Raw genomic sequence first — 16,375 nt, 5'->3', positions numbered from 1 at the left:
TAAATGAAAGAAGTCAATCTGAAAAGGCAACATACTGTATGATTCCAACAATATGACGTTCTGGAAAAGGCACAACTATGGTGAGAGTAAAGGATAAGTGAGTGCCAGGGCTTGTGGGGGAAGAAAGGCTACATTGGCAGAGTGCATAGGCTTATTTGGGCATAAACCTATTCTATATCACACTATAATTTGGTGGAAACAAGTCATTACACAGGTATAATTGTACTTTGCTGTGTTTAATTGTGCTTTGCTTTATTGCACTTTGCAGACATTGCATTGTTACAAATTGAAAGTTTGTGGCAAAAACTTTCAATTTGTAACAATGCAATGTCTGCAAAGTGCAATAAAGCAAAGCACATTAGTGGAAAAAATGATGCCAATAGACCTGCATTGAGCAAGTCTATTGGCATCATTTTTTCCATTAATATTTATTCACTTCATGTTTCTGTCACATTTTGATAATTCTTCCAATATTTCAAACTTTTTCATTATGATTATATTTGTTATGATGATCTATGATCAGTGATGTTACTATTATAATTGAGGGTGCCATTATTATTATATACTATATATTATATGTTATATGTTATACATTATATTATTATTATTATAAGTGGAGCCTGAAGATATAAGTGAATTAGTGCAATCTCATGATAAAACTTTAAAGGGTGAGAAGTTGCTTTTTATAGATGAGCAAAGAAAATGGTCTCTCAAGATGGAATCTGTTTCTGGGGAAGATGCTATAAAGATTGTTGAAATGATAACAAAGGATTTAGAATGTGACATGAACTTAGTTTCTAAAGCAGTGACAGGGTTTGAGAAGAATGACCTCAACTTTAAAAGAAGTTCTACTGTGGGTAAAATGGTATTAAACAGCATTGTGTGCTACAGAGAAATAATTTGTGAAAGGAAGTGCCAGTTGATTTGGCAAACTTCATTGTTGTCTTATTTTTAAAAATTGCCACAGCCACCCCAACCTTCAGCAATCACCACCCTGGTCAGCAGTGCAACATCAAGGCAAAACCTCCAAAAGATTATGACTGGCTGAAGGCTCTGATGATGCTTAGCTTTTTTTTTTTTTTTTTAACAACAAAGTATTTTTTAAATAAGGTATATACATTTTTTTTAAGACATAATGCTGTTGCACACTTAATGGACTACGGTATAGTGTAAACATAATTTTATATGCACTGGGAAACCAAAAAAAAATATGTGTGACTTGCTTTATTGCAATATTCGTTTTATCATGGTGGTCTGGAACCAAACCTGCAATACCTTCAAGGTATGCCTATACATTTGTCAAAATCCATGGAATGTACAACACCAAGAGTGAACCCTAATATACAGTATGGACTTTGGGCGATAATGATATGTCAGTGTAGGTTAGTTGACTATAACACATGTACCACCCTGGTGAAGAGTGTTAATAGGGGAAGCTGTATAGGGAGAGTGGGCAAGGTAATGTGGGAAACCTCATCTGTTTTGCTCAATTTTTCTGTGAACTTAAAACTAAAGTCTCTTTAAAAAAAAAAAAACTAAAATGTTTATTAAAAATAGAATTAAACATTCTCAGAATTTGCAATACCTCTAAGAAAACTTCAGTCATCTGAAATGCAGTTTGAAATCCACCAAGTGAGACTTTCCTTCATTTCATAGCTAATAATAGCATCACCAGAAACCACAATACAGTTAACATTGATTGAGGATATACCTCTGGAGGAACTTTACAAAATCATAAAAAACATTATCTTTGTTATTCACTGCAACCTGATGAGCCAAATATTGTCTTTAACCAATTTTATGTGTAAGGAAAGAGATGTACAAAAATCAATGAGTTGCTCCAGGTCACAGAGAAAATAGAAAAGTCAGTAAAAAGTAAATAAAAAAGGCAGCCGAAATCCTCCTTTATTCGGCCTCTATTCTGTGGGGTTAGGTAGGACATTGGACACCCAGTATAAAAAAAAAAGGACCAAGTACACAGAGTCCATCTGTACCTTTAAAAGTCTTTACTTTGTGAACTTTCCAGAAAGCTGCATGAAGGATGGTGGCGAGACCTTTCCTGTGCAGGAGGCAGAAAGCAAGTCTGGTGCTGTCCAAGAGGGTCCCCTCCGCTCCTTGAGTGAACTGCAGTGAAAAATGCTGAAGAGGCTGTTGAAAGAGGTTCTTTCTCTTCCTGTTCTCCATTCAGGTATCCACACGTGTTCTCTGAGTGGCTATTATGTGAAGGTACTGTTTGGACATTGGAAGTATAGAAGTGGGTAAGACAAAGAAGGTTCATAATTGAGGTAGAGGAAATAGCAAATGCCAAGGAAGGCCCGGATGCGTGAGAGGAACAGAAAATCTTTATGGTTGAACCTACTGAATCTGGGAGAAGGCCTGGTAGGAGAAGTGGTCAGGCAGGAGGAGTCTGAAGTAGTCTGGGAGGGCCAGCAGCAAGTTTTATTCCATTCAAGTATGTTTCCTCGTGATCTGCTTTAAAGCTTCCTCACATTCATGCACGTGTAGATGGAGACCCTATGGCTAGAAGGGGAAGAGGTTTGCTGGGGTTCCACTGCCTTTCAGGAAACATTAGGTTAAAAAGAGAGGGAAGGAAAGGGAGAGACAATTGAGTTCTGTTTCCTAAGCCACAGAGCTGGCGCCAGGCTCTCCTGAAGGAAGCACAAACCAAAGCCTTGTTTCCCAATTGGCCCTGCCCACTGAGGCCTTTTTATGGAAAAGAGTTCTGGAAAAAGCCAGTTAGATTTATTTTTACCATACTGAATATGTGTATGTGTGCTTTAGTAGTGGGTGGTATTTTGGAGAGCATTTATTTTTTAGCTGCATCTTGCATAGTTTTCCATTAAGGTATTTTGGCATCTACCACCCTAGGAATTTATGTTCCACCCTTTATGATTCAATAAAACTGAAGTTCCATGGTCTCCTACACACGATCATCCCTCTCTCCTGCTGCAGCTCTTTCTGTTCTGGTTAACTCTTGCAGATTTCTTATTTTCAGCCATCTCAGGCTGACATCAGTTGAACTTTTTGGTTGTTTTTTTTTTTTTTTTTTTGAAGTCTCACAGAGGCTTTTGTGTAAAGAAAACAACACTTAGAGTAGCCTATATTATCATAGTTCTAAATTGAAAACCTTGCTTGTTTTAAGCTTTTAAACACAATTGGAAAAATCTAGTAACTTAAGAATTTTTAGATTGAAATTAAGCAGTTTGTACTTGTTTATTGTTAAGTTAGCTTGTACATTTCACAAGCAATGTGCATAATTCTTTAGATACTATATATAAACTTAATTATTTTATATTTTAAATGGATATAATTCAACAAATGAATTTATAAATCCAATAATTTGAATGTTCCTAAATATTTAAACCCATTTCTCAGACTTGGTTACTTACGTTCCTGTCAATACTTCCACCTACATTTCATATAATGGATTTCCTTAAGAATCTTAAGCACTTAAGAAAGCAGACATACAACCCCCATAAACCAAACCATCTTAAACACATAAAAACTGTAATAAAGCTAATAAAAAAGGTATAAATTTACATATGATTATCTTAAGCATTTTAACAACTTAAAAGCTAAACTTATGAATTTAGTCAATCAGATTATCTGAAGTATTGAAAATTGACCACAAATATAAATGGGCAAAATCCCCTGTCTACTATGTTAGTTGATTTTAAACATCTTTAATACAAAGCATATATAAAGCAGTAAAACGATTTTGTTATATTTGCATAAAAATAAATGTATGTAAAAAACAAAGATACCATATTTATTTTTTGTTCACCTGTATGTTTTTTGTGTTGTGTTTTTTTTTTTTTTGTACAGTCTCAGGCTTACAAATTCCTTTACTGAACTAAGTAAAACAGACTCATCATTTCAGGCCCATTGCAGTAGCGGAGATGATACACTCAGAGTCATTGGTCAGAGATTTGATACCAATGCGATGGATGTGAGGTCAAGGAATTAAAGCCTGGAAAACATGTACCAACGTGGCATATGCAGAGCATATCCCAAGAAGATTCGGTTTAGGTTTGCAGGGTAAACCCATTTTCAGGGATTCTGCTACATCAATGGAGACCCACAGGTATATCAGTTTAGCATATTACAAAAGTTTTGGCCCTCTTTCCAGTTTCACCTTACCCAAACTTTATCATATATACTTACAACATCATATCATTTGATTTGGATAGATTGAGACTGTAACAAAGCCCCAGATTTCAATTTATTTGCTTCCTGATCAGAATAAATAGGTGCTGCACAAGATTACAGACTCTATTGCTTTAGTAACCACCATTATTTAAACTAGGCAAGACAGGAAGTAAGGGCATAAACGGAGTAAGCCCAGTGAAACCATGTGCATTAGCTTCTCAGAATTGCTGTAACAAAGTACCACAAAATGGGTTGCGTATTACCTCACTGTTCCGGAGGTTAGAAGTCCAAAATCAACGTATCAGCAGGGCATGTTCTCTCCGACACCCTTGGGGAACAATCCTTCCTTGCCTCATCCTAACTTCTGGTTGCTTGCTGGTAATCGCTGGCATTCCGTGACTTGTAGATGCACCACTCCAATCCTCCATCTTCACACGGAATTCTCCCTGAGTCTCTCTCTTCAAATGGCATTCTTTTTATGAGGATACCAGTCATGTTGGATTAGAGGTCCAGCCTAATCCACCATGACCCAATTTTAACATAACTAATTATATTGGCACTGAGCTTGTCTTCAAATAAGTTCACATTCTGAGGAACCAAAGGTTAGGACTTCAATGTATCTTTTTTGGGAGGACACAATTCAATCCATAACACCATGGTAGAATCACTGGACTGTAGAACCCGATCACATTAAGCAGACTTTCTCAACCTCACACTATTAACAGTTTGGACTGGATAACTCTTTGCTGTGGAGGGCTGTCCCACGCATTGTAGGATGTTTAATAGCATTCCTGGCCTCTACTTACTAGGTTCCATTAGCATTCTCTTAGGATCCAGTGGTGACTACCATAAATGTCTCCAGACATTTCCAAGTGTCTCCTGGGGGGTTAGGGTGTGTGTGTTAAAACTGCCCTCAGTTGAGAACCACAAATACAGAATAGTTACAGTTGGAGTACTTGAGGAAATAAACAGCAGGTTGTCTTACGGCAGTGGGAAATGTGAAAATGAGGTCATGAATGAGTAGCAATTTCTATAATAACAAAAAGATTAGGATATGAGCACAGAACGAAGGGCCCGAGGTAGAGTGAGCACCAGGTTACCGGAGGGGAAGAGGCCAGGAAATTGAATGAATCACCTATGTACATACTGTTGTAACCAATAATTATGACAGAAGTAGCTTAGGAGACAGTGGCAGTCAACCAGGAATGAAAAACTTCAAGGAATCAGGGGGAATTACCGGAGGGAGATAGAAAGTCTTCTATAAGAAAGAGGAGGGGTTAGTACATTGATGGGTTGAGATTCAAAGAAAAGGCTTTTCCCGGAGTCAGAAAGGAAAACGACCTAGAAATGGCACTGAGAGGCAACAGAGGTACCTCCCCACGCCACACTGCCATACTCAGGGTCAGTGGTCCAAGGAAAGCAAAACCACTGCAGGGGGCTGCAGGAGAACACTGTCCTCAAGGGGGCGCCAGGTTCATTTCAGTTCCTGTAGAGATGAAAAGAAACCTTTAGAAATAAGGTTGAGGACACAGGGGTGTGTGATGATTATTGATCATGAGTTCCAGGGAACAGAGTTGAAGGATTTCAGGAGTTTGGGGTTGACGGAAGAAAGTATCAGGAAAGGGGATTCACATCTCTTTATAGATATTAATATCTGGAGTGCTTTCCTAGGAGTCAGCCCTGTGCTTCTTGCAGTGACTGACATGAACAGGTATAAAGACATGTTAGGTAATGTTGATGAAGAGTACACTTAAGAGATGTGGGAGGAGGTGTCTTTCCAAGAGCACGCAAAGTTTTGGGACTCCCCCTTGATCTCTGATGATGGATTTTCAGGGTCGTTTCCCACAAGACCCTGAATGGCATCCTAAGGGAAGGAAGCTTCCGCTACTAAAGGAAGTAGTTTCTGTCAGTAAGGTAAATAAAAAAGAACTTGGACTTTGGAACCTGGTTCACCTGGGTGTGTACCCCAGCTCTGCTACTGAGGAAGAGGGGTGACTTTTGTCTTTTTCAATACAGGCCACCTTGTGCTGATCAGCAGAAAGTGATTATGTCTACATAATCACCTGGTTATAGGAGGATCTCAGCACATTATCTGAAATTTTCCTAGGAGGAAAGGATAGGCCAAAAAATTGGCCAAAAAATTACATGTACGTTTAAGTTTTTAACCAAAAAATTACCAAAATATACGCTAAAATGTCTTCTGAGTTGTGCAGATATTAATAACTCAGTCATGCTTTATTTCAGTGTTTTTCACACTTTTATATAACCCATGGGAAGAAATACATCTTGCTATTGATGACCCAGAGTACATACTCGTGAGTATTTCATGAACCAATAGTTGCCCCTATCACATGTTATACACTCTAGTAAATTTCCTTTTCCCCCCATTGTTTGAAATAGAAACAATGTAAGTTCATATTACAATCCCAAATTTAAAACAACTTTAATCTATTCCACAAATATTTATTGAGTACCTTCTATGTGCTTGGTTTGGGTGGCACTAGGGTTACTGAGAAAAATAAGATGTAGATTCTGTTCCACAGCCCACTGAGAAAAACAAACTAAGTTCTATATTCAGCACTAAAATATAAATCTGTAAAAGTACTGTAGGATCTTAGCCTGGAATATCTGAAAAAAATCCTTCTAGAGAAGAGAACACTCAAATTATGCCTTGAAGGCAGAGAGAATGTATTATGAAGATGTGCACTCTGTTCCAAATGATTGTTTCTTAGGTAGAGCCATATTACAGAGTTTTATAATTATTATAAAATATAATTATTTTTAAGTTAACTTATAATTATTTATAAGTTAAATAATACTTTACCACTTTTCCAAGTTTTGGAATTTTATAAGAAATAACTTGTTTATATAGAATTATCTTTCTTTTGGCTGCCTAACTACAGTATAGCCTCAAAAGCAGTCCTCCAAAGAGAATCACAGAAGAGGACAGACTTAGACAAAGAAATGACAAACAATAAAGCCTTCTGGAAGTACAGTAGTCCCCCCTTAGCTGCTAGGAATATGTTCCAAAACCCCTAATGGATGCCTGAAACTGTGGACAATACCCACCTTATATATATTTTTCTACATGTACCTAACTATGATAAAATTTAATTTATAAATTAGGCATGGTAAGAAATTAACAATAGTAACTGATAATAAAATAGAACAATTATAACAATATACTGCAATAAAAGTTAAGTAAAATAAGGGTTGCTTGAACACAGCACTGCGATACTGTGATAGGCGACCAGATAACTGAGAGGGTTACCAAGTGACTAACGGGCGGGAGCACATACAGCATAGAGACGCTGGATGAAGGGATGATTAATGTCCTGGGTGGAATGGAGCGGGATGACGAGAGATTTCATTACACCACTCAGGACAGCGTGCAATTTAAAACTTATGAATTGTTTATTCTTGAAATTTTCCCCTTAATATTTTTGGGCCATGGTGGACTACAAGTAACTGAAACTGCAGAAAGAGAAACCACAGATAAAGAGGAACTACTGTATCTCAATAAGACAGGCTAGGAGAAGCACATACTGAGTTCGTGAGACCTAATCTCCCTGTCAGGCATCACTCACTATTATGATGGGGCTAGGGTTACAGAGGACACGAAAACCCTCTGTACCCAAGGTACTTGCAGTTTGCTGGGGAACGGGACCTAGAAATTAAAGAAAGAAGACAGGATGTAGTGACTAGAGCCATGAGAAAAAGGGTAGGGTGAGATTCAGGGGGAGCTTCCTGGAGAAGAGGGTACATGAAATCTAGATATGTGTTAATTCCTTTCGATCGAAGTTACAAATTCAAGCTCTATGAGGGGTTGGGCAGGGGCTAACATGAGTAAAGCAGGCTGAGTATAAGACAAGATGTGGTCGGTTTTGTGGCAAACCAAGAATCATGGCCAGTCTAAAAGAAGCTGTAGATTTGTGCATAAGGAGACCCTCTGGAAGATTTTTTTTTTTTTTAAACTGAGTCAGATAATGCACTTTTATTGAATATTTTCTGATTTGTTAAAGTACTTTGTAGGCCAAACAAAACACATCTGCTAGTAGACAAGGTCATTTGCGACCAACATTTGATCTCTACTCAGTTAATAAGCCTTTTCCAAAATTCTATATTTAAAATGGAAATTTCCTGGTTGAAAGTAACTGTAACACCTTATTGTGAATTAGTACATTAGGTCAGTATCTCCTCAACTAAAGTAAAGGGAACTAGTGATTTCTAAGTCTCTCTTCTGGGCTAGATACTAGGAAAGTTACTTCCAACATCTTAGAAAGAAACAATGATTTTAGAATGGGGTAAAGTCTGTGAAGCCTTTGGGTAAATATAGAATGAAACCCTAAAAAGGGAAAGGAAGGAATAGAGTTAAGAAGACTGCAGGAGAGGTATTCTCTTTTTTTTGGACTTTTGCGGAGTTGAGGAAAAGGAGATTCTTTAGCAACGATCTGTCCTGACTATTATATTGGGTCACTAATAAATTAGTTTTCTTATCCTTTTTTTAATTCATAAACTATTGTTATCGCACTAACGCAGTCTGTGTTCATAAGTCTCAGGATTTCTACCTCCCTCTGAATCTGATTTAGCTCCTGTTAGGTTGATTATGGAGGGAAAATGTAATGGGAAAAGGAAATGGGGTGAAGGGATGAAGAAAGGGGAAGGCTGGGAGGAAGGGCAGTGTGGAGACTATGGGTAAGCTTTCCCCAGGTAGAAGCAGCCATGCCCCCACCTATGTCCCCAGTGGAGACCCAAGGGAAGGTAGACTACAGCACCTTCCTTTCTCTCTCCCCTTTCCCTTCCCTACCTGCCTTTTAATCTCCCTCCTCTCCCTTCCATTTTTCCCCCCATTTCTTAAATGAGACATACAGCTGAATGCACCAGGACTTGAAGAAATTGGAGGCAGTAAAAGGTTAATATCACTGTTGACCAGTCTTCCAGGAACCTCTGACATACCAGCAGAAATGTGTACATTCTATCAGAACCAAGGCACCAGCCAAAGCTTGTCAAGAGTTCACAGAAAGCCAAAGAGCATGCTGTGCCCGTTGGTGCTATCTGTCTTTGTGGACAGATCTTGTGAGAACATTCTGCCTACAGTTCCCATGGTATTAGTCAGATTATAAACTGTGACTTTTAATTATAACAAAAGACCTGAAGGGATTTCCTGGGAGGCACAATGAGTGTTCAAAACGTAAAAAAGGGGGTCTTTACTACGAATAACTTGTGAGTAAATGCTGTCATTTCTAGACCAGACTGTGTCACTGAGAGAATCAGAAGAATCATTTGTAGGAGAGAAGCAGAATGTATTCATGGAAAATGAGTAGTCTCACTAGTTATGCCATAGTGACTAAGAGATTTTCTTCTCCAAATACCATGCTGGGCTCCACTAGAAACCAAGTTCCTGTAGCCCTTGACAGGGAGGGAGCCCCAAAGCATAGAAATCAACAATTTATTTCTAGATTTTGGGACCTAGTAGAAGAGAAAAATAGAATCATCATTAAAAGTGGATATTCAGTATAGGAGGGAACAAATATTTATTTACAACTGATGCCAAGCACAGGGTTGGGACTAAAGTGGGCTCTGCAGAGTTTGTCCATCATCTGCTTATTAAAGGGAGCCCAAGTCTCTTGTCAACATCTCTCACAAGTGAATGCTTTTTAGTTATGCCTTATGATTTCTTTTGTAATGCAATTTCATCAGAAACTTACAAGGCTTCTGTAGTACTCTTCTTCCAGTGAGTTCTGTGTCCAAGAAACACCCAATACTCTTTTTTTAGATATAGTTTTCCAGCTTACCTCACTTCTTTGCTTCCCAACCTTTATGCCTCCCCATATTCTTCTCAACTTAATGGCAACTAATTTGAAGATTATTAGATTAGAGCAAGAAAGTATTGATTGCGTCTTTTTTTCCCCCCAAGTAACCCAAGAGTGAACAAAGCTAAGAAACATATCTGATGAAGGGCTATTACCTAAAATATACAAATAGTACAACTCATCAATAAGAAAACAAACAACACAATTTACAAAATGGGACAAAGACCTTAAAAACACCTCAACAAAAAGCATATGAAAAGATGCTCCACATCAAAGTGATGCCACTACACACCTATTTGAATGGAAAAATCTAAACACTGACAACCTCAAATGCTAACAAGGATGTGGAGCAACAAGAACTCTCACTCATTTCTGGTGGGAATGCACAATGGTACAGCCACTTTGGAAGACAGTTTGGCAGCTTCTTCCAAAACTAACCATACTCTTACCATATGATCCAGTAATCACACTCCTTGGTATTTACCCAAATGAGTTAAAAACTGTTCACATAGAAACTGGCACAGGGATGGAAGCAGCCACGATGTCCTTGGTGAAACTGTGGTCCATCAAATAATAAAATATCATGCAATGTTAAAAACAAACCAGAAGAAAAAAACTATCAAGCCATAACAAGGCATGAAGTAACCTTAAATGCATGCTATTAAGTGAAAGAAGACAGTCTGAAAAGACTACATACTGTATGATCCTAACTATATGATATTCTATAAAAGATAAAACTGGAGACAGTAAAAAAGTTCAAGAGCTGCAGAAGTTGTTGGCGGTTGAATAGACAGAGAGACAAGGTCACATAGGGAAAGAGTACAAAGTGAGAAAATGAGAAGTTTTATTTCCAAGTTTTTAAGAACAACAAAATTTAAAGGTTAAATACAGGAGGATGGGTTGGAACTTTTTAATTATTGGAATTGGTCAAGAGTGTGAGGGGCTGAGTTATGAAATCATTGGCCTTTGGAAATTGGAGTAATGGAAACCACCTAGAACTGTCCAAGACCAAGATAGCGATGAGATTTACCTCCAAGTAATCTCCAGCCACATTATATAGTCATTATAATACATCTTCACACAAAATGACACACCCATTAGTGCCATGACATCTCTGGAGAGGACCATATAAGGACAAAAAGTGGATATATCCCAAATTCCCAGAAAAATCCACCCATTTCCTGGAACTAATAGAATATTTCCACCCTTTATTTCTATGTAAAATACCTACCAAATAAAAATTACTGCCACACCTTAAATCCAGGTTGTCTCTCACTCAGAGGCCACCTCTGTTCTGCCTATGGAGTAGATTTTTATTCAATAAACTACTTTCACTTTATTTCCTGGCTCACGCTTGAATTCTTTCCTGCACATAGCCAAGGACTCTCTTTCTTGCAACAAAAATATCTAATATTTATTGAGTACTTTGTGATTTTTACCAGGTATGGGGCTGATTGCTGTTCATATGTTATGTTATTTAATATTCACCACAACCTTATGTAAAGGTACCAATATTCTATTTTATAACAACAACAAAAAACAATACAATAACAACAGCTACAACAAAAACCCTGCAGTCTTGGGAAAACTAAATAATATTTGCTGTTATAAACTGGCAGAACTAGATATAACTAGATGAAAAGAATTTTGATGTGATAATAGTTTCAAGAAAGAGAAGCCCAGGTTAAGAACTCCTGCTCGTGGCTTCCTAAAAACCATCTAATAGGATAACTTAATTGCATTCAAATTATTGATTCTTTACCCTCTCACAAGCAAGGGAAATTATTTAGCTGACTTTAAAGACAACTGCATTTATGTAAGTTTTGAGTCCCCAGGAAGGCTATTGGCACAAAGAAAGAGGTTCTAATAATATTAAGGAGGCAGCTTCTTTATTTGCTTGTAGGAAAGACTGCTCCTCTGTAAATACAGAAAGCATCAAATGAATCACCTTTAGGGAGATGGCTCCACAGATATGAAGCTCTGCCAGGTATTCCCAATCTATTTTCCAGGCATGGTCAACATTAATTTCTTCCTGCCCTGGACACTAATCTTCCTGTTTGGACCTAACTGTATTATTTTTAACCCAACCAAACCAGAGATAATGAACAATAATGTGAATAAAATCTGAGAATTTCTGAGAAATGATTTCAGAAAACTGTAGTCAAAATATTTAAATCTGAGAAAAATAAAAGCATAATAATGTATTAAAAGACCCAATTCAATGCAATGACCTTTTCCTCCTGAACATTCAACCCAAGCAAGCAGCATCTGACTTCAGTGTGTCCCTCTTCCTGAGCATCTCCAAGCCTGGCACTAACAGCAGGCTTGGTTTCGGTTCATGGCTTGGCTTCTCGAGGCACATCCAAGCCCAGCTTGGTTGGTGGCCATCTAGAATTCCCTTTGTAGCTTACGCCAGGTGGCCCCAAGCAGGTCACAGGCTGCAGCTGAAATTGGCTGGCAGTAGGGCCCCTCCCAGAAGGCTCGAAGGCTGGCACACTTGGTGGCCATCTTCAGACCAAGCTGCAGCATTACCCAACTGCCTCCAACAATGACACACTCAGAGAGCACACTGGGCAAGCACCAGAGCCCTAGTAAAGTGAATCATCCTCCATAAGGTCAGCCCCCGCACAACAGCTTCTACACTGTACTCATGGCCACTCCTCACAACCTGAGGGTCAATCCTTCCCATTGACATGCCAATGGCAACCAATGCTCAACAACAACAGGAGGGCCACACAACCCACACAAGGGAAACACCTGGAGCATTCAGCTCAGGTGACAAGGGAGACTGAGCAACTGAGGTCCCACAGACACCTACTACATAAGGTCATTCTGCTTGGACTGGGAGGCATAGAAGCCCTACTTAATACATAGAAACAAACACAGGGAGTTAGCAAAACTGTGAAGACAAAAAAAAAAAAAAAAAATACCCCAAATGAAAAAACAAAACAAAGATCCATAAAAAGATCTAAACAAAATGGAGACAAGCAATCTACCAGACGCAGAGTTCCAAACACTGGTTATAAAGATGATCAATGATCTCAGGGAGAACTTCAACAAAGAGATAGAAAACATAGAAAAGGAGATAGAAAACATAAAAAAGAACCAATCAGACAAAAAGAATACAATAACTGAAATGAAAAATACATTAGAGGAAATCAACAATAGGTTAGATGAGGCATAGGACTGAATCAGCAGTTTAGAAGATAAGGTAGCATAAAACACACAATCAGAATAGCAAAATGTATGTAAAAATAATCCAAGAAAATTGGTATAATTTAAAGGATCTCTGGAACAACATCAAGTGTACCAACATTCACATTACAGGGGTACCAGAAGAAGAGAGAACACAAAGAATTGAAAATGTATTTGAAGAAATAATAATGGAAAACTTCCTTAACCTGGAAAAGAAAATAGACATACGATTTAGGAAGCATAGGGAGTCCCAAATAAGATGAACCTAAACAGGCCCCCACCAAGATACATCATAATTAAAATGCCAAAGGTTAAAGACAAAGAAAGAATATGAAAAGCAGCAAGAGAAAAGCAGTTAGTTACATACAAGGGAGCTCCCATAAGACTATCAGTTAATTTCTCAACAAAAATTTTACAGGCAAGAAGGGATTGGCACAAAATATTCAAAGTGATGAAAAGTAAGGACCTACAACCAAGATTACTCTACCCAGCAACCTTATCATTTGGAATCAAAGGACAGATACAGAGCTTCCCAGACAAGAAAAAGCTAAAGGAGTTCATCACAACCAAACCACTATTACAAGGAATGTTGGAAGAACTTTCTTAAGAAGAAGAAAAAGGAAAAGATTTAAAATATGAATAATAAAATGGCAATAACTACATATCTATCAACAATTACTTTAAATGTAAATGGACTAAATGCTCCAATAAAAAAACATAGGGAGGGTGAATGGTTAAGAAAACAAAACCCTTACATATGCTGCCTACAAGAGACTCACTCAGATCAAAAGGTACACATATGTGCTCGCTTCGGCAGCACATATACTAAAAATGAAAGATACACACAGACTGAACGTAAAGTGATGGAAAAATATATTTCACGAAAATGAAAACAAACAAAAAAGCTGGGGTAGCAATATCTATACCAGACAAAATAGACTTTAAAATAAAGGCTATAATAAGAGACAAAGGAGGACTCAGTAATTCTACTTCTTGGTATTTATCCAAAGAAACCCAAAACGTTACTTCAAGGGGATGTGTGCATCCACATGTTCATTACAGCATTGTGTAAAATGGCCAAGATGTGGAGGCAGTCTGGGTATCCATCGATGGATAAACGGATAAAGAGGAGGTGATACATATATGCAATAGAATATTGCTCTGTCAGGGAAGGGAATGGGTTCTTGCCATCTGCAGTGGCATGGATGAATCTGGAGGGTACTGTGCTGAGTGGAGTGTCAGACAGAGAGACAGATGCAATGTGATTTCTCTGATATATGGGTTCTAAAGAACAAAATAAACAGATTAACAAAACAAAAACAAACTCATAGATAACAGAGAGCATTTTGATAGTTGCCAGATGGGAGGAGGGTTAGGCAGTGGGTGAAAATGGGAAGGGATTAAGAAGTACGAATTAGTAGTTACAAAATAATCACTGGGATGTAAAGTGTAGCATAAAAAATATAGTCAATAATATTGTAAGAACTATGTACGGTATCAGATGGGTACTAGATTTATTGGGGTGATATATGGAAGGGGGTTAGGGGGCAGGTGTAAAGGTGAAGAGATTAAGAAGTACAAATTGTTAATTACAAAACAGTCATGGGGATGTAAAGTAAAGCATATAGTCAATAATATGGTAATAAATATGTATAGTGCAAGGTGGGTCATAAACTGGTCGGGGAATCACTTCTTAAATTATATAAATGTCTAACCACTATGCCATATAACTGAAGTTAATATAAAATCCTCTTGAATGTCAACTGCAATTGAAAAAATTAAAAAGTGGGGGGAAATACAAGAGGAATAAGAGGTCCAAATTTCCAGATATAAAATAAATGATGGGGATGTAATGTACAGCGTAGGGAATATAGTCAATAATGTTGTATAGCATGGTATGGTGTCAGACGGTTGCTGGACTTATGATGGTGATCACTTCTTTAGGTATATAAATGTTGAATAATTATGGTGCACACCTGAAACTAATGTAATATTATATGTTAGCTATATTTGAATAAAAATCTTAAAATTAAAAGGTGAGCACTCATATCAACCATAATAGTAAATTCAATTCCATCAATTGTCATATTTGGCTCTTACAAAAGTATTAACAGTATGTTTTCTGGATGCTGGGATGATGGATTAATTTTCTGTTCTTCCTCCATATTTACTCTTCTGAACTTTAGTGATTTTCTAAAATAAGCATGTAATATTTACTTTTATAATTAGATAAAAACCTCTTAGTTGGATTTGTTTTCTTGATAGTCAAGACAAGAAGGGGAAACCAGTCAATTATAAAGTTAGAATCAGAAAAGAGGGAGAGCGCCAATTCCTTTGGACAATAATGTTTCTTGTTTTTTGGTTTTTAAATATTGGTTTGTACTTGGAGCACTAAGCAGTATAATGATGTATTTTGACCTTAGCATCATTTCTCAGCAAATACATTGACAATGCCCACAAATGCTTCTCACAACATTGTTCAGGAAAAGCAGAAGGTGTAAGTGATTCTGTAATGGGCAAAGATTATGTGGTCCAAGAATATACACCATTTAGATGAATTATGTGTTCTTAGTCAATTACTCATAAAAGTTACTGTGAAGTGAGTCCAGTGGTGAGTAAAAAGTCATGACTCCTGGGTCTGGTTCATTAGAACTAGAGTTTGAAAATATGCTTGGAGCTGGCTTTAATAGCTTAGAGTATCTGAGGATGAGAAATAAAATATGTGTTTAAAGTTTTGCAATAATATTATATATAGTGTAACTCCAGAAATTATGAGGTACCTGACCTAGATGGGTGAACTTCAGCCTGTATCTACTTCAAACTAAGAGCAGGAACACTGTAGTCATACGAACACCTGACAATTAAGTTCGTGAATTCATCCTAGAAAAAATGCTACTACGTACCTCATTGCTGAATATCACTATGGTCACCTTTGAAGTACTCCCCTTGGGAAGCTATGCACTGATGCCAGTGCCTAATCCACCATTCAAGGCAATTTTGGAACTCTTTTTCTGGAATGGCCATCAGAGCACTCATCGTATTACCCTTGATGTCCTGAATGTCATCAAAATGTCTTCTTTTCAATATTTCTATTATCTTCTTTTGGGCAAAGAAAGAAGTTGTTGGGGGCCAGATAAGGTGAGTAGGGAGGATGTTACAATACAGTTATTTGTTTACTGGGTAAAAACTCCCTCACAGACGGTGCTGTGTGAGCTGGT

The 16,375-nt window shown here is 37.6% G+C and overlaps 1 protein-coding gene across 2 annotated transcripts in view; it reads right to left on the bottom strand.

Annotated features, from left to right (window-relative positions):
- Positions 1-439: 439 nt before the first annotated feature.
- The window catches only part of CD200 (CD200 molecule), a 44,917-nt gene continuing 28,981 nt past the window's right edge, over positions 440-16,375 (bottom strand). The window contains exons 7-8 of one of the 2 annotated variants that reach the window (XR_004425356.1): positions 4,413-5,635; positions 440-2,520 (exon numbers count right to left, since the gene is read on the bottom strand). The gene's annotated coding sequence lies outside the window, so the exon portion shown is untranslated. Of the gene's footprint in view, positions 2,521-3,793; positions 5,636-16,375 lie in introns of those variants that run through there. The other variant, XR_004425355.1, reaches the window with a different exon arrangement.

Source organism: Rhinolophus ferrumequinum, chromosome 2 (assembly GCF_004115265.2).
Source record: "Rhinolophus ferrumequinum isolate MPI-CBG mRhiFer1 chromosome 2, mRhiFer1_v1.p, whole genome shotgun sequence".
NCBI classification, from domain to species: Eukaryota; Metazoa; Chordata; class Mammalia; order Chiroptera; family Rhinolophidae; genus Rhinolophus; species Rhinolophus ferrumequinum.
The sequence above is the reverse complement of the archived record's forward strand: the minus strand, read 5'-3'. Positions and strand labels throughout refer to the sequence as shown.